Source organism: Hippichthys cyanospilos, chromosome 16, assembly GCF_059441005.1.
Source record: "Hippichthys cyanospilos isolate Australia breed blue-spotted pipefish chromosome 16, RoL_Hcya_1.0, whole genome shotgun sequence".
Classification (NCBI taxonomy): Eukaryota; Metazoa; Chordata; class Actinopteri; order Syngnathiformes; family Syngnathidae; genus Hippichthys; species Hippichthys cyanospilos.
The window spans coordinates 11383433-11408942 of record NC_142384.1 but is presented as its reverse complement, the minus strand read 5'-3'; the positions used below and the strand labels follow the sequence as shown (position 1 = coordinate 11408942).

The following is a 25510-nucleotide window of genomic DNA, read 5'->3' as shown; positions in this document are numbered from 1 at the left end:
TTGGGGTTTTGGTCGTCTTTGGGCTAAAACCCTGGAAATTTTGCAATTATCGCCCGAAAAATTTCAGTGACAAAAATTTAGTGCAACTCTAGACAATTGTACTGGATTGGCAAACTTAGATTTGGGACAGCCACAAGGAAGTTGATGTTAATTTCATCGAAGTGGAATCATCCTGACAATTCTGAATCGTGTCAGGATAAAGATGGAGTGCAATAAAGAAAGTTTAAATCTCAGGAAATTCAAAATGGAGTCAAATCTTAGAATGAACACCTAACGTATGAACATACAAGCGTATCCGCTAACATCTTAAAAAAAACAAAAAAAAAAACATGTATGCCTATCAATCTTCTCTGTCGTTCCGCAAGACTAGGAAGCCACAAATTCACGCTATCTGTATTTGTAGCGTTTTGCTAACCTCAAATCCAGCATTTACTGATGATACTGTTAAAAATTTCCGGAAAGCTTACACGGTGCTTCTAATTCAGAATGTACAATAAACATTTCTCAAAACTTTAATAAGATTTTTACGCATACTCTCTCAATTTGAAAACAAATGATCTCCATGGCGCCCCTTTATCTTTTCCACCTCCACGTTTCTTGTTTGAGCACTCGCTTTGTCCGTGAATTCCTTTTAGACGTCTTGACTTTTTCTCCTTTGATGAATTCTGTTGAAATAATAACCACGTTTTTAAACATTTAATTTGTATGTTGCGACACACCGAGGATAATTGATTTCAAATATCTGTCGCAAAATATTCTTTTTTTTTTTTTTAATTGATGGGTCTTCAAAAAGCTCGATTTTCTGATTAAATCGTTTTTATTGGATTCATTTGCGAGCGTAAGAAAAAAAATGTTTGCTTTGAAAATATCGGCGTAATCCTGCCAAAGGCTTTCTCCTTCTTCGGACAGACTTGACTTTCAGAATACTCAGGGGAAAGAGGACATCTTGCACACTTGAGTTCAAGTATATTAAAAAAAAAAAGACTTATAGTGAAGAAAATATGGGCAAAAGTATTGGGACAGGTACAGTGCGTGATAAGTGAAGAACATGTGGAGTTTTCTCATAGAATTGAAGAAAATGACAAATTATTAGAAAGCCACAAAGAAGGGACATTTCAGGGAAATGTGCACAAAAGTTTTTGGACACCTGTCGGGTAAAATCAAAACTGTTTGGACATCAATGAAAGCACAAAAACAAGACATGAAATGAGGTACTGCACCAAGTGCAAAAGTATTGGCTGTGTATGGTGACCTACAGCAGATCCTCATAAGCTTTTGCTCTTTATCTTTTTGAGACTGTTTGTCCTATTCCATAAACGTCCGTAAGTGCATCGGCATCAGTGTCTTTTCTTGCCCGCGTGCAAGGCCATTACAGTAGCTTAATTGTTCTCATTATTTTTTTCACTTTACTGGAGTGCTGCCGTAATGATGTATTGATTGTACCTCAAATAATTGCAGCAACAAGACCATGCAGCGACTTGTGATCTGAAGGAAAAAAAAATAAAAAATCCTAAATTGGCACTAAGAACGTCAAAGTTCCATTGAACTTGGTTTTATTTAAATGTAACTAAATTCGGATGTTTGACATTTAGTGACATATCGTGGCTGTCGGAGTGCTGTATCTCCTCCCGGCAGATCCGTGATGAACAAAGACAACAGCTTAATACAGCAGTTCATTAACGGCAGGTTAGCGAGTGTCTACGGCTCAATTCCGCCTTAATTAGAACTATAGATGGTCTTTTGTTTTGTCTTGTACTGCTCGAGAGGGAGGCCGTGACATGGTCGGGCCGGGTCGTTTTTTTTTTTTTTTTCCCTCCCCCCGCTCAGAATAACCTTCTTGCGCCCGAGGACCAGATGCCGCAGCGCTGGGTTAACTGAGGCTATCCCACAGGTTAATTGGCTCAACCTAGCAAACACCAAGAGACACCATCCCGAGAGATCAAGGGGGGGGGGTTGCTAGCATCTTTGCTATTCCCTACAATCCATCGGGTATTTTACTGCTATGGTAGCTGAGTCAGTTTTTGCAGAACACAAGCCTTTGAGGCAATATAAAACTGATGTACACACCCTCTGTGTTTTTTTTGTTTGTTTGTTTGTTTTTTCAGCCAAGTATACCGAACCGGCGCAAAGAATTTTGTGGGGGGTGAAAGAAAGTATGAGAGTGGCATACAATATTCTGCAAATGAGTCACTGCAAACACAATTTAGAGTTGCGTTGTTTCATGTTCCAGTTAATTTGCTCTTAATTTGAAACGCTAAACGAACTGTTCATATCAAGGCAATAAATGCAACTAATTACCACTCAGACCGTCTTCACATACTACCAAGGGTACTCCTACACCTATATTTGAGAACCACAGGCAGAAATGGAGTTTCACGGTCCAAAAGAAGACCTTGCTATAAAGTTAGGGCTTTTGAGACTTCCAGGAACTAGGGGCTACGTTTTTAATGCTATTGGTGCATCGACCCATCTCTGACGGAAGAAACAACCACATTCGCTGAGCACTTTTGCTTTTTTGGTGTGTGCTTTATGATGCAAAAATACACAGAGCACTAACTTAAATGGGCTCGTGACCATCAGTCAGGGTCAATACAGACAGTCCTTTTCAGTCCTTGTATTTTTACAGGGTTTGACATCATAAAGTATTCAGCTTTCTGTTAGCGACTCATCGATTTGGTCCTGCTCTGCAGTTTAGTTGTACGTCACAAAAATTACTAAAGGTTCTTGGATTTGGAGAATACTATTTAGGGATCCAAAAATGATGGTCACAGAAAGGATTTGTATCAAGAAATGAGTGGTTGTCTTATGATATAAATTATACTTGAGCGCTTCTATGGAGAAAAAAAAAATCTTTTTTTTTCACTTTAGAGAATGAAATTAAGAAGAGTCATTCATCGTATCCTTAATTTCAACCCTCACAACAAGATGACACCAGGCAGCTAAAACTGGCCTGAAAACAAGTAAGAAAAAACTGGAAACTGTTAATGCGGTAAGCTTTGATTAAAGGACGCTTTTGAAGAAACTGACCAATATCTGGCAAGCATAGTCAACCGAAATTGCAAATGAGACGGGGAAATCAAGAGCCAAATAAACAAAACGAGACAACCCTTCTGAAACTTCAAGGCTTTGTACCTCCATAACAAGGTCAAGCTTTACTAATGTCAAGGCAGTCCTCATATACTGTACGGTGTACCCTATGCATGGGAGACATGGAAATTTGCCCACACCATTACCAACAGACTACACAGGAGAAAGTAAGCGACATGCAAGCAGCTACTACTGTCGTGCTACAACTATTGGGCGCACAGGGATGTAGCAGGTCCATCAGGTGGACCGATGCTGGACCGGGTTCAGCACATAGATCCAGGAGCACAGCTCTCGGGAATCTAAATCGGCTTATTTTCCAGTCATTATCACGGGCCAGAAAATCTTGGCAGTCCCCGATGGCTCTCTCTGTCCTAATTCCTGCATCGCTCCATCTACAATGCATTGTAGCAGTTCCAGGAGTGCCACCATGCAACTTTACGCGTGGATGTCACCGCTTATATCCTCCTGAGACCTAGCCTATTTGGACGTTTGTTTTTGCTCTATATCTTTTGACTCGTTCGAGCTTTCCCTACTGCGCGCGATTGAGGACATCCTGGCCTTTCCGATGATGTCTCATGTGTTGACTTTGCCGTCTTGCTGGAATTGACACAACAGTGGACACAAATAAATAGGCTTGGTCTCAAGCGGGTATGCTAATGTATGATGTTCATATTATTGCCACCAAGAGATTGAAAAATGATTAATTTTATTTTGATATCACCTAAAGGTTTCTGAGAAAAACCCTCATCCAGAGATGTTTGTGTTGTGTTATTGTAGAAGACCAAAAGATTAATATTAAACAACAAAAAGTGGGCTTCAGACATTTATTTCTGTTCATAGAAGCAGTAACGATTTACCTCATGCTGTATTTGAGACTAGTTTCACGTGTTGGCTGCAACCTTTAGTTTTGACCATCAGGACTGGTTCAATTCTCTTTTGTCAATTGACACATTTTAAATCAACTAAATGGTTGTTCTCAAATTTAGTTAGGCAAAGAACTTTGTTATGGCTCACTGAATTATTGTCTGTTGCTATATAGTTAGCTAAAGCTGCAGTCACAGCTGGGTGCTTTGCATTTATGCGGTAGGCTAAACTCGAGCTGCTTCTGTGGTAAACAAACCCCTTAAAAAAATACATGACACTCTATCAGAGGTGCTTGTTTTTTCAAAAGTTAGACAATTCATGCCTGGTTTTAGCACGGATGAAAGAGAATAGTCCAAAAACTGTTAGAAATCCTGTATGGTACAACCCCTTCCTAATGGTTATATTTAGTGAAAGCGAGGTCTTAAATTTGATGGAAGTGGCTTTAAATTTGTCTGCTTGGTACCCCGTCATTACGGAGCAGGCGCAAGATGCCAATCATCTCCATTTTCCCCCTTTTTGTCTCCCTGGCGGGATCCTTCCGGAGGCTGAACGTGTGTGGGAATAATTCCAGGCCGGGGAATGGGGGAGCTATTTGAGAGAGGAAAACATTGAGCCCCATAAAGGGAGCTGGAGCTCCCCGGCCCACCATTGTCGGCAAAAGCGAGCCTAATAAAAGGCATCCTAAAACGCCTCACGTTCTCACCGCACACTTTCACTTTGGCACATAATTGCCCGGCCGTAACTCACTTGGCGCAGCCCCACGGGAGCGCCCCCTGCTTTTTCCACTCACTCGCAAGAAATAATTGTGGATGCTTGTGTCCCCAGATATCATCAACGTATCTTAATCTTGTCCCGCGCAGTAAAAAATGCGGAAGGCACGTTTTCTTTCGTCAATTCCCTTTAAATTATCGGTGCCTTCCCTTCCTGCATAATCCGATTGGACACACTCATTTGCTTTTGAATGGGAAGCTGCGGGCCAATAAGATGTGGCAGACGGGGATCACAGCTCTTGTAATGTTGAGTATAGGCTGCCACCCAGCGGCGCTTTTTAAAATTGTCCCAGTTTCGTTGCGTGGCAGGGCTAAAGTGTATGAGAATATCAAATGGGTTGAAAATGTCATTTTTATTAAATTGGCCCTTCAGACCAATTTTTCCCTTTCCATGGATCCGTCAAAGACAGCATTTGTCCATTGATTTCAATTACTAGAGATAAGAGTTTTTTTTTTTTTTTTGAAGCATGGGAAGTTTAATCAAGCTAATAATTCACATCATGCAGCGTTAGCAACGTGAAAATTAAAGGGTCGCCATCTTTGTTGGATTTGGTCAAAAACGTGAAATGAGCACTTTCAAATTAGGTCGGTATGAATTTGAAAAATAATCACATGTAAGTATTGTTTTCCTCTGTATTTTGTTTGGTTTTGTTTGCGCTTGTCAAAGTTTTAACTTTGGAAAGCAATGCAAATATTAGAAAGCAAATAACATAACCTAAAGAAGATTTACTGGCACAAAGTCAAAGAATGTTTATGTGATTTTTGTTTTCTCTGAAAATTTGTGTGATTGTATAGTTCAATATAAAATGAATATATCTTTTAGAAATAAAAACCATCTACTGTACTGAATGATACGGCACAATACTGAGTTTTTTTTCTTTTTTCTTTATTTTTGTGCTAAGTGAACAAAGCTTGAGACTTAATACAAACGTAGTGTTCAAGTCTGTGTAGTATCAAAGCAGCCACAAGAGGGTGCCATAACTCAGGAAACCCACACACCACAAAGTAAAACACCGCAACCTGCATTCATTTTGTACCATATAATCTGACAGCATCAACATGAACAATAATGTATATCCTTTGTCATAATGCTAGCACTTTTCTTTATTGTCTTTCCCAGTTATTCCTAATTTGAACCACAGAGGGTAAATTGAGTTGCAGGAATGCAGGATAAAGGATGCACATTGTGTTTTCCTCTTGTGTTGAAGAGTAGGAGGAGAAGGAGTGGATTACTTCCAGACGCAGAGGGGCTGGTTCTGTCCCAGTGTTGCACAAAATCTGTTTAGTTTTGCTAGCGTTGTCAGGAGTGGGCTTGAGTAGTTTAAAGGGGAAGCCAACCCCCGTATTTCTGCAGCATTCTGATTAATATTGTATTTTTGAAATATAAATTAAGCAGCAACATCCACCTATTTTATAAATTCATCTAAGGAGGCAGCCATTTTACCACTTTCCGTTGTATACCTGAGTGACTCATCTGCATCAATGCACTGTTGGAACTTCAAAAGGGGGAAAAAAATTGGAGACTGAATTATGCATCTGTTTTGGATTAATTCCAGTTCATTTTTCTTGCTTCGGTCCATTACAACATTTGTCTCGGCCGTGGGTGGTTTAAGCGAGGCAGCGATTCACAAGGCCAAGCATCGCAATCGCATAACCCGAGGTAAAATACAAGAATCCCGCAAACCGCTCATTGTCGTTGTCTTTCTCACGGGAAACAAAAAGAAAATGACACTTGGGAAAGAAGCCATCGGAATGTGTCAAATATTACCCCCAAACAACCCCTCCCCTTTCCCAACAATCCAGATTAATAACAGGCAGTCAAATATAACTTTCACTGGGGCTCACCTCTTCCTGAACTCCAGGAATTAGCCACATCCGAAAGATCTCCTTACATTGAAGAAGACAAGAAGAAGAAGACAAGAAATTAACTTCTACCAGACTGGTTTAACATGAGGGGAAAGTGGAATTTTACCCCAAATGTGCACACTTCATAATGTACCTGGGTACATATTTGCAAAGTGGATTATAAGTGGATCATTCCATCCTTTCCATTTAGTCGGACTGTACGAATATGGGCCAAATAAGATTATTTTGGTCAATATTGAAATCACGATTGTTCATCATCTTTGGTCAAACATGTCTATTTATTACTATTGCCCTTTTTGTTAAAATTGACAGCTATCACTGTAAATATTTGGAATCAGGTGAGAAACTCCACACCATTTCAAACTGGTAAATATATTAGTTTTGTTATGCGAACATGTGGGAAAACATTGCCCCCTAGTGGTGGTGCTTCATTAGACTTGTTGCTTGACTTTTTAAATGTTAATATCCCCGTGGATCAGTTTAATGAATCGTGGCAGCCAATATCGTGATCTCGATTAAAAGTCGATTAATTGTACAGCCGTACCGTTTAGCATTAGTGAAATTTACTGTATGCGGACCACTAATCCTGTTTCAAAAGCTCCTGGCTTAAACAGGTAATGTAAAAAGACAAAACTTGATCCCAGTACAAGCTGGATCAGCATCAAAATGATATATGTTTTTTTTAATTATTATTATTACAGAGATTCACAATCTTGAAAACCCCATCACAAGAAAATAATGGAAAAACTCCTTCGGTGGAGGTAATCACAGAAGGTGTACGCTACGGCAGTCTTAGGCATGTTTTCAATTTTCGTGGCCCAATGAACTTGTCTGAAGATGTTAGCTGTTTATTTAACTTTAGACAACACGGAAGGGAAGGTGCCGGTGACTCATTACCCCTGTAACACCTTCTTCATACTTGCACTGTCACCCCACCTCGTTCCCATGGATACGGAAAATAAACACATCCCAGGGGTCTAACGTTCCCCGCCGGGAGGCTCCGTGAAGCTCTCGTCTCCCCTCTCCGGCGTCAATCAAACCTCAATGTTGTATTTCAACCTTTAACCTCCTGCAGGTCCCGCCAGTAAACATTTTGCGGACCTTTGGCAAAGGGCTAACATCGAGGTGCTCCATCTCAGCCAGTCGAGACAAGCGCGTTTAATTTCTGGAACGGTGGTTGCACTCCAGAGTACTTCTAAAAAGTGAATATAGAATTATTGTGACAAAAAAATGTCCTCAAATATTAATTGAAAAAGTATGCAATAAACAAAGATGGAATGGTTATTGTCAGTGTATAATACTAATGTTTTTTATCAAAATTCGCCTGAAATAACCGATTAGCAATCACGATTAGGATTGGTGCTTAGGATTTAAGGTCAATAAGCAACCATTTTGTTGAAAAATACATATGTGCGTAAATGTACAGTACACATGTACGTAATACAGTACTTAAAGTCAGGCACAGACAATGCCTCAACAAATACTTCCTCTTCTTCTTGATGAGCAGACTTGGTATTTTTCATTTGTCACTGCCCCCGACGGGCAAAAATTTGAACCGCAGGACTAAACAATTGTAGTTCAAATTCTACAACCCTGGTGCTTTTTAGGATGTTCATAATGTTCTATCTTTTATTTTGACCTAGTTGGAGTGAGGACTACCCAACTTGGTCAACTTTTTTTTAAAAAAATTTGTATTTATTTTTTATTTATTTTATTTTTTAGACTAGTGGACCGCAGATTAGCTGTCATTGGGTTGACCTAACCTGCATCAAAAATATACATTTAAAAAAAAAAAAAAAAAAAAAAAAATATATATATATATATATATATATATATATATATATATATATATATATATATATATATATATATACTAATCGTTTTGGCTTTGGCTCTTTCTCTTACCACTCGAGAGACCTTACATACCACTAGTGGTACCTCACTTTAAGAAGTCCTGTTCTAGAACAAGCTCATAACCGCACTACACTAACCACAACTTGCATTTTGACCCGCGCACATGATGAAAATGACATACAGTTGCAAGAAAAAGAATGTGAACCTGCATAAATTGGTTATAAAATATGGTCTGGTCTCCATCATGTCACAACAACAGAGAAACACAATCCGCTTAGAGAAATACCACACAAACAATTATGGCTTTTTATGTTTTCATTTAACATACCATGTAAGCATTCACAGCGCTGGGTGAAAAAAAGGAAGTGAGGCCTGATGGTAATGACTTCTCCAAGAGCTAATCTGTGTCAGAAGTCAGCCAAGCTCAAGTCAATATGATTGGAGGTGTTGGTTGGGGCTACATTCACAAACGTAATGCTTTTAAATGCTTTGTAAGGAACAGTAGATTTTTTCTTTCAAATTAAGAGCAAATTATTTGGAAGATGAAGCAACTTCCAGTTTTTCTAAATTGTGTTACAGTATCTCATTTTGCCAAATATTGAACGTATTTCTTTTTTTCAGGTTTATACCGATGTACATTATCGTTAGAAAACAATTATCCTGGCAAAGGAGCTAAAAATAATGCAGATAATGTTACATTACAGTAAGGTGTGCCTACAGATACCACCGCAAACATGGTTTGAAGGTTTAATCAATCAGACAAATATGATTCTGCACACTTTTTAGCAATAGGTCCTGTCATCTTCCAATTAATTTGCTCTTAATTTGAAAAGGCAGTTTCAAATCATTACAGTAGAATTTCTGATACCTGCAGAAACCCTGTTAAACTGTCCCGTACCCCAGGAAGTGGTTTCACATTTCCCAGTGGTACTCATATCCAATTTGAGAACCGCTGGTGTCAGAAATTAATAACGTATTGACAAGAAGTCAAATTTCTACGATAACAGCGTGCATCAAAATCATTTAAAAAAAAAAGGCGTTTAGGTGAAAGCACTGGTAGCTGGCTTTTTATCTGTGAGGTCTAAATTGCAAAAAACGATGATCGCGGGGTTTTTTTCAACGCGGGTTGGTGAATTAAACTTTCTTAATTTTTTTAAATTCTGCCCTTGAGGTCCGTTTCTGTGCACTTGTCAATGAAGTCATAATGCACGCACCCGCGCCTACGCCCATGTCGTGACTTGCTCGACTCGGGGTCGTGAGCACCCCGCTGCCACTCTCCGTCGAGTGCCCCCCTGTCGCCGCCGGCAGCAGATGAGTCAGAGGCGGTGGGGGGAGGAATCATATGCTATGAAAAAATAGAAGGTGGCCATTGGGGAGCCTCCCTGGCAAACTTGATTTGATTGTCTTTTAATCCGACAAAGACAACTTTGATTTTCATGGCTTCCTTCTTTTCTTGGCAGGTGAATTGTTTTTCTTCAAATTGCTTTAAGTACTTCCTGTCTGTATTGGCTTTTAGGAAAAAGACTTTTGTTGTTGTTGTTTTTGTGAAAATTGAATGCCATTCTATTGACTATTAGAAGCAAGTTGCCTAACATGACACGACGCCGGCCCGTTTGTAGCTTACGTGACCCGGGCCTGACCCGCCATTAGCAAGCAGGTGTTGTCGGACTGAGCGCGCGATTTCTCATCCCGACCTCTCGCCGATAGGAGGGCGGTAATAAATACGCTTGCTTTTTAATGCCGGCCATCATGGTGGATGACAAGAGCGGAGGCCCGTAGGGGTTTTTGTCCAAGCCGCCCGTCGCCTGGACCCTCCCGTAAATGGAAAACAAGGACGCGTTAAAAGGACGAAGTGAGATCAGGATCAAGTGGCACTCATCATTTTACAGTCAGGAGGTTCTCTCAACAATGACTCACCAGTTTAGTCACATATTAATATTTCTTCAAACACGTGAGGGATTAGAGTTTCACACTGTCTGCGTTTAATTAAAAGCCGCTCGGATTGCCGACTCTATAAACAAATGAGAAGAATTTAAGGGCAAACCAAGCCTCAAAGATGCTGTTGAACCGTTGTGCTTTTGAATGGTTTCCCTCGATATTTTCTTCTCATGAATTCACTGTGATCTACTGTCATGTGAACCTCATGTTTTAAATCCACTTTAGAAGAAAACAAGGCAATCCATCAGGCGGATGTTAGCCAAAGCTAACTGCGCACATAGTGATCAGCTTAATTTGATCTAAAATCAATAAGTCAAGTTTCATTGACACAGTTAAAGTCAAGTTGACACAATTTTAGCCAAGTTAGCGCCAAGTTTAAAACTGCACTTTCGAATGTGACGTAATCCTTTAATGGCCATCTTATTGATTCTTCTCTTATAGTTGATGTTCATATGTTGTGCATAAAAAGAACACTTTAACACTTTTTAGGAGGAGGCAGGGGGATTATACACTTTTAAGTAGGGTGCAAATATTTTTGAAAACACCCCTGGATTATAACAATTTGGGATTTTTTACATTGTTGATTTTTGTCATTGTTGAGTATTGTCGTTTAGAAAATAATTAGGAAATTGTTCACAAAACAGTAAACAAAAATGTTATTGTTTAGCTTTATAAAACTACATTTTTTTTTAATCCATGGGGATTTTATTTGATTTTTTTATCTATTTTTGATCTGAGAATTTGTTCGTGCGGGGCAATTTTTCCCTTTTTTTTTTCTTTATTTTTCCTTGCTTTGCAGTTTAGATTTGCATTTTGAATTGTGCTTATATTTATGGATAGAAATCTGATAAATTTGTATTTTCCTTGTATTCTCCTTAATTCACATCTGAAAATATCCTATTTCATGCAATTATCTAAGCGGACTTATATTGTCCAGTATCAGTCCAGTATAAGACTCATATAAGTGTGATAATTTCAGCATTTTTTCTCAAAAACGGGTCCAGGTATCCCTGGGGTAGGTGAAGGCACTTAAGGGGGTTTGCAAGGCTTTAATGGAGTTTTTTGAAATGATCAGATCTAATTTATTGCTTCCTGTTGTCATGACTACATTTTCAAATTAAAAACGAATCAATTGGACAATGAAGTAAATTATTTCTAAACTGTGTTATGGTGCCTTTATTTTGTTAAGCTTTGTATGGATGCATATTGTCATTAGCGATGAGATTTTTCAGCAGATGAGTCAGAAATAAAGCATATGAAGTCACACGTCCGCTACCTAACCAGAACCACTGAATGAGGATAGTGCCGCTTGGAACCGAGTGGCGAAAATCCAGCCTCATGCTAACAAAAAATGTGAAAAAGATCAAAGGTAGCCATGTCATTCAAGTTGACATCCGAGGTTGTTTTCTTTTCTGACGCAAAATGCAAACTATAGTTACGCTAACGAGCAATCCACTTCCTTGGATCAGCTCGTCAGCTTTCATCAGGCTCTTTGTTTAGAGTGGCCGGCCCGTGTAATGGCGCTGGACGGCGTTGCTGCCCGTGATGGAGCGTTGGGCAAAGCCTGTTTATTTTCCGTCGGCAGCTGTGAAACAGCACCTGTCCTTGTAGCCGCGCTTTGTAAAAATAAGCCCTTTTCTTACTCCGCCCCCTTTTCTGCCCCACCGCCATCTAACCATGTCGGACCCCGAGTCGGACCCCTTGTTTCTCCTTGACAGCGTGCGATGGCGCTGAAAACGTCTTTCCCAGATTGCAATTGAGTCGGATCAACCGGGACATAAATCACACAAGCGGGAACGGGAACAAAGGGCAAGCGCAAGGGCGGATAAACTGAACCCATACTCTTATTTTTTCAAAAGTCCATCACTTCCTCACTGTAAATCAACAACTAATCCCGGGAACGAGCTCCTCCCACCAATCCCCGATGCTTCCAATAATCATGGCGGGGAGGTCAAACGCAGGTTTTCAATGTGGAGGAGCAATATGATGGATCTTGACACATTTGGGGGATTTTGCGACTTGGACCTCAGTCACTGTTTCGATAAGCGATAACTTAAGTCAACAGCAGTCGAGTCCTGCCAATAATACCAATATCTCACCTAAGTAATCTCTCCTGATTTAGGTACGACTTGAACTGAGATAACCCAAGATTGGAATTGACTTTCCTAACACAAATCGAGAAGAGAAATCTCTTGATTTGAAATTGTTTGACCAGAGGATCCCAAGGCGCTCGCTTCCCTGAGGTATTCTTCCCCGTTAGGAAAATCAGCCACTCGGGGGAATACAAGCAGGCTGTTTCTCTCCGTATCAATCCCTCCGTGAATCCAGCGCACGGCGGAGGCTTTCACGGGCCACATGGAAGCCATAAAGATCCGAAAGCGAGCGCAACGGAACACATGTCAAGCGGCAAGCGCAAAAAGGGAGATCACGGGGGAGGCACAGGGCAAAGCCAAGTCCACCATTCCGAAGCGGCGGGATCGTGTTTCACCCAGAAAAAAAAAAATCCCAGCAACAATCGTCTCTATTCTCGCAATCCCGTCCTGGGAATGACTTTTTGAGTGGGTTAGCGATAGCATGACATGGTCCATTAAATCATGTCTTAATGTTAACCCTTACAAAGCTTGTTGACATCTATATCGTTACCAGGATAAAAACTAAGCGGCTTGGGGGTTTTGCGCGCTAAAAGCATGACATTGCTGAAGCCAAGAAAGATGAAACCCTAGTTTAATGTTTCAAGGTTGTACAAATTCAAAATTTGACTAAAATTATGGGAAATGTTGGTCATTTAAAGCTGCATAACAATCAAGAAAATAGGTGCGGAAGTGTCTCAGGGGAAATAGTGGAATGTATTCTGCGTGAAAGGGAAAGGTGGACAGATATGTCTGTGTGAAATTTATTGACACAAAATGAGGTAGGGTAAGGTTGAGTGAGTAATTTTTCATCTTGAAAGAGAAATAGGGAATAAAGGTAACCGAGGTGTAAAATTTCACACTTTCTTTTCTGTTGGAAGTCAAAGGTACCACCATTGCTGAATTTGTGCTATATTAGCATGAGCTGAAATTCTGAAGGTTTAGTGACCAATAGCAAACATATCACTTTATTACCGTAATTTCCGCACTATAAGGCACACCTAAAAGCCTTACATTTTTAAAAAAGCTGATGGTGCGCCTTATATACGATCAATATTGAAATGTATCCGTAGATGAAGTGATAAAGTAAGTTTTACCTGTTTCTTTTCTGTGTTTACATTTGAACAAGGTTGCTCATATTGACATTGAGTTATTATGCTATTGAGAGTTTAGAGTTATTATTTGAGTTATTGTTTTTATTTTGAGTATTACTATATTGTGATTGAAAAAGTTTTAAAATATGTCATTAAGTGGGGGTGCGCCTTATAATCCGGTGCGCCTTATACATGGAAAAAAAGCTTTCAAATATGTCATTAATTGAGGGTGCGCCTTATAGTCTGGTGCACCTTGTTTATGGAAAAGTTTTCAAATATGTCATTAATTGAGGGTGCGCCTTATAATCCGGTGCGCCTCATAATGCGGAAAATGCGGTACATTATTAAAGTTAGAGCTCTATTTTTTCCCATTGAACTAAATGAATATCAATTTTAAACAAACTATTGAATATTTCGTACATCAAGAATTGTGTACACAAACAATAATAAATACATAAAAACATTCTTCTGCTTTTGAAAATGTTATTTGCTATTTGAGACAAAAGCCTCTTCCTTATCCTTGATGCATGCCAAGAAGGTTAAAAAAATAAAACTGCGGTAGTCATTTAATTATTCCCTGAAAGCCAGTTGTTGAGTCTTGTTGGTATATGCACTTATATATGCTAGCTATGTATGCACTATGTATATGCACTTGTATATGCTAGCTAAGTGAATAACATGGTTCCGACTAGACAGGTTGCATTGGGAGCCATTCGGGAGCTGCGACCGCTCAGACACACCCCATCAATCAGGAACTGGAAAGTAGACAGGTGGGGGGTGGGGGGGCGGGTCATCCCCGGAGCAACCCGTTGCGATGGACTGGCACAAGACTCAATATTGCAACTCCTAATGAGTTGTCTTTACATCAGGCGGTAAAAGACTCGCAATGAGCTTTAACGAGGTTTTCTTAAATGGAGCTTAACGGCTAAAACGCCGCATCGATCGTCTTCATCGGCTCTTTATTGACGCGGTCTGCTTTGGCTTATTTTGTGGTTCAGTCCATCAGGATTCTGAAACGAGTGTTCGGCTCAGTGGTTTCCAATAAGAAATACATTAGGAAAAAAAAATTTGCGGTGGATTTTTTAGTGAGAAATAATATGTCGTTTTGACAGCTTTAACGACTTTGTAGAGAAAAAGAGAAGTCGTGGTGATCCTTAAAATCAAGTCTTTTTCTTTACAATATTTTAATGCGGATTCACTTGTTGAATGTGAGTATTCTAATTGAAATTATGTTTATGGAATATAAATTAAGTTGCAAAATTGACCTGTTTTTACCTATCTCAGGGGGCGGCCATTTTGCCACTTTCTGTCAACTGAAAATGACAGTGCAGTTGCTCAGGACTAACAACAACCAATCACGATTCGGCTGTTATGCAATATGACGGTCGTTCACAAGCTGAGCTGTGATTGGCCCTTACCTGAGCCCAAGGCAACTGTAATTTTCAATCAGCTCTTTAGATGAAAAAAAGCAGGCGGATTTTGAGACAATATTTTACTTGACTTCCCCTTTAATGGACAAGTTTTTCTTTTGTTTTGTGAATGAGTTAAGTATGAGTAAATATTTCAAAAATATTTTAGTCTTCCAGCATTCTGCCATTTTTGCAAAACATTGTTTTTAGGGCTGTGAGTATTGATTTTTTAGATTCAATTCTATTGCTTATCAATTAATTGAATAATTGCATAAAATTTGGTTTCACCTTAAAGTTTATTGAAAAATCATGTTTCCTTAATCGTGTTTAATAACCGCTGACTTTTTATTCAGTATCATGCGTAGAAAAAAAAAAACATTCAAACAATGTTACACAAACAAAATTGTTGTACTCACCAGACATTTTCAAATTGATTAAAATGGAATAAAATAGTTGTCAATTTGATAATCAGTTTGACAGCTTTAATCCATTTCATGATTTAGCCAATTTAATTGCTTTTGATTCTTAATGAGAAATTAAATGATTTTGATTTATTGCCAAGCCCTCCTCGACAAAAAATGTAACGTACGTTGATTCTCAAGGGCCAAAAGTGATGTCGATTGCATTCTAAAAGCTTTGTCGAGCTTGTCGCGAGTAACAATTTGTCACGTTGACTACTTGATGCGGTTTATGTTGCGGCGTGGGCGCCTCGCCCCGGGCGCCAGCGACCCACGTCACGGCATTACATCCATCATCTCCGCTGTGATTGCGAGGCTCTGAAGGTGTAAAATGACATTAGGCGGCGTGACGCGGGCGTAAATGGCGAGCCGGCTCACAAGCGTGTAGGTGCCGCGTTAAGTAGGAGCTGCAGCTGTTTACGAGCGCCACCGCAAGAGTCTTAACGAGGGAGAAGCAGTCCGGGGTAATTGCGGGCGTGGAGGAGGTCAGGCACCGACGTCCAAAAAAAGAGGCGTTTAACAAGCTCGCAGCGCAAATCTGCGACCGCGGCCGGGCCGCCGGGGGCTGCGTGAGTCGCTCCCTCTTATTATTTTCCTGCGCTCTGAGCGCCCACACGGGCAGAAATTAAAGAAGTTTATCTTTGTCTAACTTTCAAGGATTTATTATCCTCCTCCCAGGCGATAATTCTATTCATTCTGAATTATATCCCACACAATATTGTCTCGGTTAGCTGGGGTCAGAGGTCGGATGTAAGCCAACGAAAGTATACCCTCCGTTTGTTAATTTGATTCTGCACTTGTTTCCCAGTTTCCCACAAGTATGTGTTGTCAGGGCTCAGTTTGGGAATATTGTTTTCACTCTAGGCAAAATGGTCAATTTTTCCACAATAACCCAGGTTAAACTTTACAACAAAGATTTTAAGTCACATTTCCTTAACAGTTTTCGGCCTCTTGCTATCTAATGGCAATTTATGGTGTTAGAACGAAACGCAAAATCTGAATTTATGAATAGCAAAAGTCAGGGGTTACTATACGTCCAACCCAAGAGGACACAGACACACATAAATAATGCAAGTATATATATATGTCAATGCCTATACTTTTGCTGAAAAACTAAATTTGCTTTGTCCTAAATTGTTTGTATAAATACCATGAGAAAAAAAAGCTGGAATTTAAACTATTTATCCCAATACCCATATGTTTTCAATATACAACAAGAACCAAAGGATTTTACCTTAATGTTCCTTTACTTTTGATGGGACAATGTGTTTTCCATCAATCAATAAGCAAAGATTATATATCGTGTCACAGCAATAGCCCTAGTGCTTTGGAACGCCACTTAACACAAGATGGATGAGACATCTGATATCAAATGTGGAATCGCTACGTTCTCTTTGTCACCAGGAATCAAACTTTTTTCGGTGATGTAAACCGACAATATATCAAAGCATCAAGATGCCTGATTTTCAATGACATGCTAGTTCATGACAGGATTTGCTTTATGTATTCCTCAGGTTTGTGCAGCAGATGATAGTCATAAAATATCTTTTTGACTCTTGAGAAGAGATTTATTGTTGATTTGACTTTGATCTACTCACATGCGTCTGTTGTGTAAAGTGCATTTCTCGTATCTTTCCATTATTTTTTTTTACGTTGACACGCACCCGCTTAGCCCACCAACCCACCGCCACCCGCCCCCATTTTGCAAGAACATTGGGTTCAAGAAGCCTGAAAGTTGGCGATGAGCGCTTAACCGGAGTTTTGTTGACTAAAATTTGTTTTAACAAAGGGAAGAGTATGTGAGTATGTTTTTCATCCAATGAAACATAAATTTAACTTGGAGGGTACATCTGATATGCATTTTTTAGGAGCTTGCTTACGACAACAGCAGCTAAATTTGAGCCTACCACATAAATGCAAAGCACCCAGCTAAAGAAAGCTGGATGCTTATGTGACAAGTGATAGCAAAGCTCTAAATTTGAGAACACCCCGTGTTTGAGCAAGTTTGTGGTAATTATTTGGTGGTAGATTAATGTTTACAACCACATCTGTTCGAATCTGTTTAAGAAAACGATAAAGAAAATGACTAAAGTAGTAATGGGGTAATGAAACCTCATGAACTGCTTGTGATATATATATTTTTTACTCCTCTAGGCAGGGCTCTTGGTTATTAGCTACTGCAATGGAAAATGCACTGCACAAAAAATGATCAGAAATTATTCATGATGCTTCATTTTCCCATCACTACTTTTTGATGCTGTGACAGGAACGGGGCATTTTTCTTTTCAAATCAAGAGAAAATGAATTGAAACACAAAACCACATTGTATATTTAAGAGCTGATATTTTGAATTTTGTAACCTCCTAAGATATTAACAAGTTTTCTGCAAGGAAATAAAAATCAAATTTATGGTTTTTTTTAACAGTGATAGGAAAATGAAGCCCTATGAAGCACCTGTTTTTTTTTTTCCTCTTCGCTGTGGTCCTAGGTAAAGATTATTGGATACTTCAATAAAAGTGCATCACATTTTCATTGCATTTTCAAACCAATCAAATGCCATCTGAAGGACCAAAAAAAAATACCAAATGTGTTTCACGAGACTTTTTCATCGTTTTGACTGCTACAATAACACTATAAAAAGAAGAAAAAATGTCTGGTTGAGGGTTTTTCCGCTTAGATTTTTGGATGAGATTAAAAAGAGACGACTTAGATCAATTAATTACATCCCTTATTTAATCGATCCGTCTTTTTATAATCTACTGGCACTACTAGTTAAAATATTCATCAAAAGGAGCACCGCTGGCCAGTCGGGGCGGTTTGATTGACAGCGGGAAAGGGGGTATTAAACGACAGCGGGTTTTTACTGTTTATGGCTTGTACACCATTATCTTTACTGCCTGATTAACAGTACGCTGATTAGCTTGAAACGGTGCGTTTAATGAGCCACATGTGTGTTTTATCACACTTTGACATCAAGCTTCACACGATGCACTGAGTGAAAAGACAACCATCGAGTGACAAGGGGTTAAGGTGGGGGTCGCGAGGTCATAGCAAGGCTAGCATTTTGTTGTGAGAGAAGGCAAAAGGGTGAAAGTTTAAACGTGGGCGAATCGAGTCTCACGTCGCGATTGCTAACGTCAACAAAGACGAGCTCCTCATCACATTTTGTGTTGTTTGCATAAGGAAGTCGCCATGACGACCAACAACTCTGCGCTCCGGTTAATTTCGTGGGAAAACAAAAAATTAGGAGAGATTTGGGGGTGGGCTCGCATGCGTCAGACAAATTATCGTAATCATCGTGAGCAATTTTTTTCGTGTTTTGTCTTTACCAAGAATCACAAAAGTTGTCTGGAACTGACCCGGAGATCATCCAGTCATGGTCCCAACAGAAGTACCGTGCCGTCAAAAGGATGAGTCATCACTTGGACAAAATTAAGAATAAAAGCACTCTTGTCAAGTGAGCGACTTTAGACAAATTGAAGTTGGACTCTGTTTGGAGCGCATATGAATATTTTTGGGGTGAGATCGTCATCACACTCCCGACAAATTGAACACTACCCTACTGTCTCATCCTGGATGTAGTTCAATTTTTCGTAGCCATCGGGGGAAATTTCCAAGAAGTTTGTTTTCGATGGAGCCTTTAAAAAATGGAAGGGCAGACTGAAGCTATGTACGTTATTTTGCTCATGATAGATAAGCCTATAAAATATTCAAGAGATGTATCGTCATATATGTAGTTGTACCACACAATTTCTCGAGCTGAGTGACCGTGTGTGAATGAAGAATTATGAAATATGAACATTTGCGCCTATATAATGCTATGACTGCAGCATTGTAGACTGGAAAATTGGTATAGTTTTAACCAAAGCGCCTCAATTTTGCTGCTGAACAAGGCCGATTATTAACAGGCTGTTAGACTGGTTCAGACTCCATGTTAGGCTGAGCATGGGAGTGTTATTGTAGTACCCCCCCCCACCCATCAAAAAAAAAAAAAAAAACAATTGTGTAAACGGCAGCATATCTAAAAGACAATCTTATCCAGGACTGTTTGACGTGTAGCATGTGATGCGCATAAAACCTCTCAAGGAGGTCTAGCCCTAAACGCAAGCAAATGGGAAAAGGCCACATGAGGTTCACCTTCATGATGGACCAGAACAGCTTGACACCACTTGTCAGCACATCGGGGGGGTTTAAAAGAAGAATTGAAGTGTCTGAAAAAGCAAAAAAACAGGCCTCAAATGTTCACTCAGTCACACTCAAACCTTGAGGCTGACGCAGTTAAAAGTTTGGAGTGTCTGGTTTGGGGCCCTACTTTTTTTAAAATAGAACTAACTCAAATGATTTGACGCATCACACAGCAGGGCACTAACTTGATTAAGGACGCTCTCTGATAACCAATGAGAACATCTGCAAGCCTTGTCGACAAGGATACATTAAAAAGAAGTAGTATTTTTAGCCATACTTGATATTTTTGTGGACATTTTACTGTACTGTGCTTGCTGGAGTTGGCCACCGGGGGCAGTATATTACACATGTCACTCTAATTATCCGTCTACATGTGCTGCACCACCTTTTTTGTTCAAACACCCATAACTTTGTTGTTTTTTTGTCAATCCATTTAAGGCACCTTGCATCACATAGTTAAATAAATTTAACGAACCCGAAGCTGTGTTTTTTTTTTTTTTTTTTTGGGGGGGGGGGGATTTTGCAACACTAATGCAATTCCCTTTGTTTAGATTGACAGTAAACTTAAACAGGGAGTGGCAATAAACAACTTGAAGCAGATTCTTTTTGAAAAATGATGCACTGCTTTTGCTGTCAAAATGAATAAAATACATCACTTGTTTTTAACATTTTTTTAAACAGAATTATTGCAATAGGCCAAACAATAGCTTGCATCTTGAAAACCTTGTAAATCGAGTCATTCATACTTTTTTTTTCGTAGTAAGCAAGCAGGAGCTAATCTCCTCTATTGTGTTGAAGTACATTGTAACACTTGTCTCAGAAGTGATGACTTGCTGTGTAATCTGAGCGTCCAATCGACAAATTTGCGAGTAAACACAGCGCTGGCAATGGATTGGCGGTGCGGGCAGAAAAAAAATGGAAGTTCGGTAACTTGCTGAATGCAGTGAACAAAGCAAAGAGAGTGAAGACAGCTGGAAAAAGTGAAAACATCTTTGGGATTGGTTCCAAACATCACAGGGCGACTCTTGCTCCAAGCACTCAGCGAGAACACAGAGGGTCTTTGATGTTCTGTATTTGAGTAAGGAGGTTTTTTTGTTTTTTTTGTTTTTTTTCCAAGGTGTTGGGAATTGCGACGGTGGGTTTTATTCTATGGGCATCAATGAGATGTGTAAAATTCACAAATGGAAGTTTTGTTTTGACATGTTTAGGCTGTGTAAAGATAAGGGAAGTGTACTGTGGTCTTTGATGCGCTGTGCATCAATGAAGTAGTTTACACTACTTTTGTTTTTTTGCTCTCTCTCACAAAAGTGAAATGTCAGTACGGTATTTGTTTTGAGATTATTTTTGATGTAATGGTTTTGATGTTGCGTTTGTAGGGAATTGTGCTGGGGTTTTGATGCTCAATGATGTGTTGTAAACTTTACAAAACTAGATTTGACATGTTAGGGGTGTGTAAAGAATATGGAACTTGAATTGCTGCTTCTTAAAAGTGAACCGACAGTACTTGTTTTGAGTTTATTCTGGTGTTATAGTCTTTCATGCTGTGTGTGTTAATTAAAGTGAAGTCTCGTCTTTGACGCTGTAAGTAGCGATGTGCATTTTCAATGTATGAACAACATATATTTGTTCAGACTTTTTTAGGGTGTGTAAGGAACATGTATGGGGATCTTTGATGACTTAAAGTTAGACGTTCCCTGTATTAAAGCAATCATAATAGCCTCTTTTATGCTAGCCCTATTACAGCGAAACAACAGCAGTCATTTTTATACAGATTACAGAAAAATTACTTCTATTTTTGTCATTTTGGGTGCCTGCTTGGTCAGGGTAAACAAGGAAATTAAAGGTCTTAATGGAATCAGCCTGCCTCGCTCTAAATAGAAATCTTTTTTTTAATCTTTTTTCAATTTCCACTTTTTTTTTCTTTGCATCGGTGCGTGAACGACACAGTTAGAACTCTGATCGGCTCATTAAATCAAACGTGAAGACGGGAGCCCGGGAGGCGTCACGGCGACGACAATCTCCAGGAGCCGAATTAGCCGCATTAGCGGGACAAATTGCGTCTCCCGCAGGCCGTCGTCGGGCCGCTCGCTTTCATAAACAAACTTCTCGACTTCAACCTCGTCTGGAGGCCACCCGGGCTCGCTTCCGCTTCTGAAAAAGAAGCCCCCCGTGATGTAGTCAAGGCCACTTAGGCCGACTGACGGGAAAGCAAACAGGCGAGTGAAAGTGCGGTCGGTGTAAATGGGTGTGAAAATAAACCACAAGAAGCGACATGAGATTTGCTCACCTTCCAACTTCCTGCTTCATTTGTTCTATTATATGTAATGATGATGATGATGTTCAGCTTCCACTTGTAATGAAGACCGTGTGTCTCCATCGCATTGGAACATGAGAACGTATTTCATTCTTGAAGACACGGGAAGATTGCCATTTTAATTTGAACCGCACACTTTAGGGAACATCCTACTTTAGTAAAAACTCTTTTTTTAAGTATGTTTTAATTGGTAACATAAAATGTTATAGACATGTTGATCATCAGCGGACACACAAAAAACCTGAAGAAGCCAGAAGCCAGAATCTGCATACATATTTTTCAACCCTTGTGCAATATTTTGCCCAATTCTTCGTTAAAGGATCTTTAAATCAAAAGCATTTCATATCAAAGGGAAAGAAGACACTAGAGAGCTGAAATTTCACCCATATGGTGACGACATGTCATCATGGAATGACCATTTAGTTATCGCATCACCAGGAGTGTGCCATTCCTTGGATAAAAATTTTGCAAGAATAATGTGGAAGAAAATGACCCAAAATGGTCAAACTACTGGACATGGGTTAAATTCAAGAATTTTAGTTTTAAGTGTATAACCGTGTGATGGTGCCAATATGGAACACTCTTTTTTGGCTGGTAAACAGTTTGAATGTATTTGTAAATATGTAAGAAGAAATTGAATAAGTGTTTCATTATTGGAAGGACTAGTACATCCAGACATATTTGATAGTATGTTGGAGCATTTTTGCAAGTACATTCAGAATTATATGCAATTTTTTTGTTGTTTTAAGTGTGCCTTTTAAGGTTATTTTGCACATTTAAAGGAGTGGTTCAAAACCCAACATGACCTCAATGCTATCTAATTACCACCAAAATTGCCAGAAATCGGATGAGGGTATTTATAATAAATAACACGTATCAAACGCTTCCTTTGCATCGTAATGTCCACAGGAACACATTTGATTATCATTTTAAAAAACGTCATTAGTCTCAAGTTTGATCAGCATCTGTGCTCTAATTTTTTTGGTTGACTTTCTCATCAGCGCCTCCCGCAGGCTAAATACACACCGGGGGGTGCTTATTGGGTTTCCGCTGAAGCACACCTCAACTAAATAACTCCCATGTAACCCAAATCGAGACATTGCTCAGATCCTGACTGCTCACTTCCTGCACACTGGTACTGAACACCCAGACTGCCCCAACACCGGAGACTCCCTGAACCCCTCCATGCTTTTTTGGGACTCGGCCATTCCTCTTCTTTGCTACATATAGTGGAACAGCAGAGCTAGCTTCATTTGAAATGAAATGAGCCGACACAAAAAAAAAAAATCAAACAGGCAGTCCAAGTGTGGTATCTAAAGTTCAAGTCAATGCTAATATAAATGTATTTGTGTGATAATCTCTCATCTAAAATTCAAATCCAGCTGGCTCTGGTCTTCCTGTTTGGAGTTTGCATGTTCTCCCCAAGCCTGCATGGGTCCTCCCACATTCCAAAAACATACATGGCAAGTGTATTGGACATGCTAAATTGTCCTTAGGTATGATTGGGTGCGTTATAGGGTGTTTGTCCCTCTGTGCCCTGTGATTGGCTGGCAACCAGTGCAGGGTGTCCCTGACTTACTCGTAGACAGCTGGGATCGACTGTAGCAAGCCAGCAACCCTCGTGAGGATAAGCAGCTATGGAAAAAAAATGGATGGATAGTTCTTCAAGGCCCGTGTTGTTAACCATAAAAATTAGCATCCGATGTAAACAGTTTCTATAAAGAAATAAAGGCAACTAGAAACATGACCCTCAAAAGGTTAACCCTCAACACCAATTCCATCAATCACCATGAAATTGGGGCGACGTGACAATTGAAACAGGACACCTGCAAAGATCCCATGCCTGAAAACTAACACGGTCAGCCATTTTTTGACCATTTTAAGTGAAATCCCTCGCTAGGAGCGTGCCCTTTCCGAACACCAGTTCCATCATTCAACACGAACTTGGGTGAAGGCTCGAAGACTTACGCTAGGGTTCACTCATTTTGTTTTGAAGCACTCGTTTATGTCTATGTGGCCCTGCGTGTTGGTATGCTGCCGCAACTGAAGACAGAGGAAATGAAAAGTGTTTTCTAAATGTTTTCACAGCCTGCTTGCTAGTGTTTTAACACCCTGCTAATGATTAGCACGAATCTTGAGGCTTACTGTGACATGATCCCACATGCCTACATGCTGAGATCCACTTACACCACACACACACACACACACCTGGTTTGTATGAAACACAGTACACACACCAAGAGGCACAGCACCTAAATTTGACCTTGTGTGTAGCACGGGCTGACCATGTTTTGATTGTACACAAAAAAATGCCTTACATTTTTTTTCAATTGTTTTTTCTTTTTTTTTCTTGGAATAGAGCGGAAGTCAAAGTACCTGGCGAAATCGCCATAGAAGCTTGGGGAAACAAATTTCACACAGGAAGGCGAGGACCAAATTTCCAAACCAGAGACTGTGAGACCAGTAGACCATGCTGCTTTCCCCAACTCAGGTAAATAAAAAATGATATTATGATAGTATCCAAAAAGTGAACTTGTCTTGTCAAAAGAGGACACGAGGTCATTGAAGTGAAACATCTTTCGGTTTCACCAAGTCCAGGCAAAACTGATTTAATGGCATCTTCATGTGTCCCGTGGCTATTTGCAAAATGTATGCACGCCAGCGCGTTTGGATTACCGCGCTATCACCGGGGGCCCCGTAAGACGCGTAATTGTTTCCATTCTCGTTTGATGGGTTCCACTTTAACGCGCCTTATACCCGACGAGCAAACGCCGGCATTGTATTATAATGACATGAATACATTGAATCATGCAAATGAGAGCCTCCAGGTGACATCTCTTATAGGATTAGCGCACAGCTTGAAACACTTGCGCCACATCCATTTCCTGACAACCTAAGCGCACCCCCACCGACTCGCTCTCCCAACCCTTTGGCTGTTTGTTATGGGAACTGACGATACCGAACAACACCGAGACACCTGATACTTTATGTTTGCATTGTGGACGATGGAAAAACGAAAAAAAAAAAAAAAAGACGTCCAAACCAGCAGAGATTTGTCTGTGCCTGTTTCTCATTTAATAGGGCCTAACGTAAACGTCGCTAGGTTGCAGATCAGAAATAAAATCCGTGGTTTACACAACACCAGTGTGACTGCAACATTAGAAACACATTTTAAAAGTTAATTTGTCTACTATTTGTCCTATGCTCAACCAAAATTGGACAGGTTCTGGCCCCCTATATATATATATATATATATATATATATATATATATATATATATATATATATATATATATATATATATATATATATAGGACATGTGACAGTAGTGACAATAATACAATTGTGCGGGTGTATAAAAATAATGTATGGCGGGATGTGTAAGAATACATTACATTTATTACATTTTTTTTGGCAGGCCGTCCCACCATCAAAGCCCACCCTCTTCACCTCTTCTCTCCCTTCCCTTTTTGGTGGCTTGCCCCCGCCTTCGTCTAAAAGCTTTTTTAATTATGGCAGGCATTAAAGGGAGGTCTTTTGGC

At 39.8% G+C, this 25510-nt stretch overlaps 1 long non-coding RNA gene across 3 annotated transcripts in view; it reads left to right on the top strand.

Moving 5' to 3' along the window:
- Positions 1–25510, top strand: part of LOC148410572 (uncharacterized) — a 153593-nt gene that overhangs the window by 70578 nt on the left and 57505 nt on the right. For all 3 annotated transcript variants that reach the window (XR_015868185.1, XR_015868186.1, XR_015868184.1), the window contains exon 4: positions 24328–24459. This is a non-coding gene — a long non-coding RNA (uncharacterized LOC148410572). The remainder of the gene's footprint in view (positions 1–24327; positions 24460–25510) is intronic.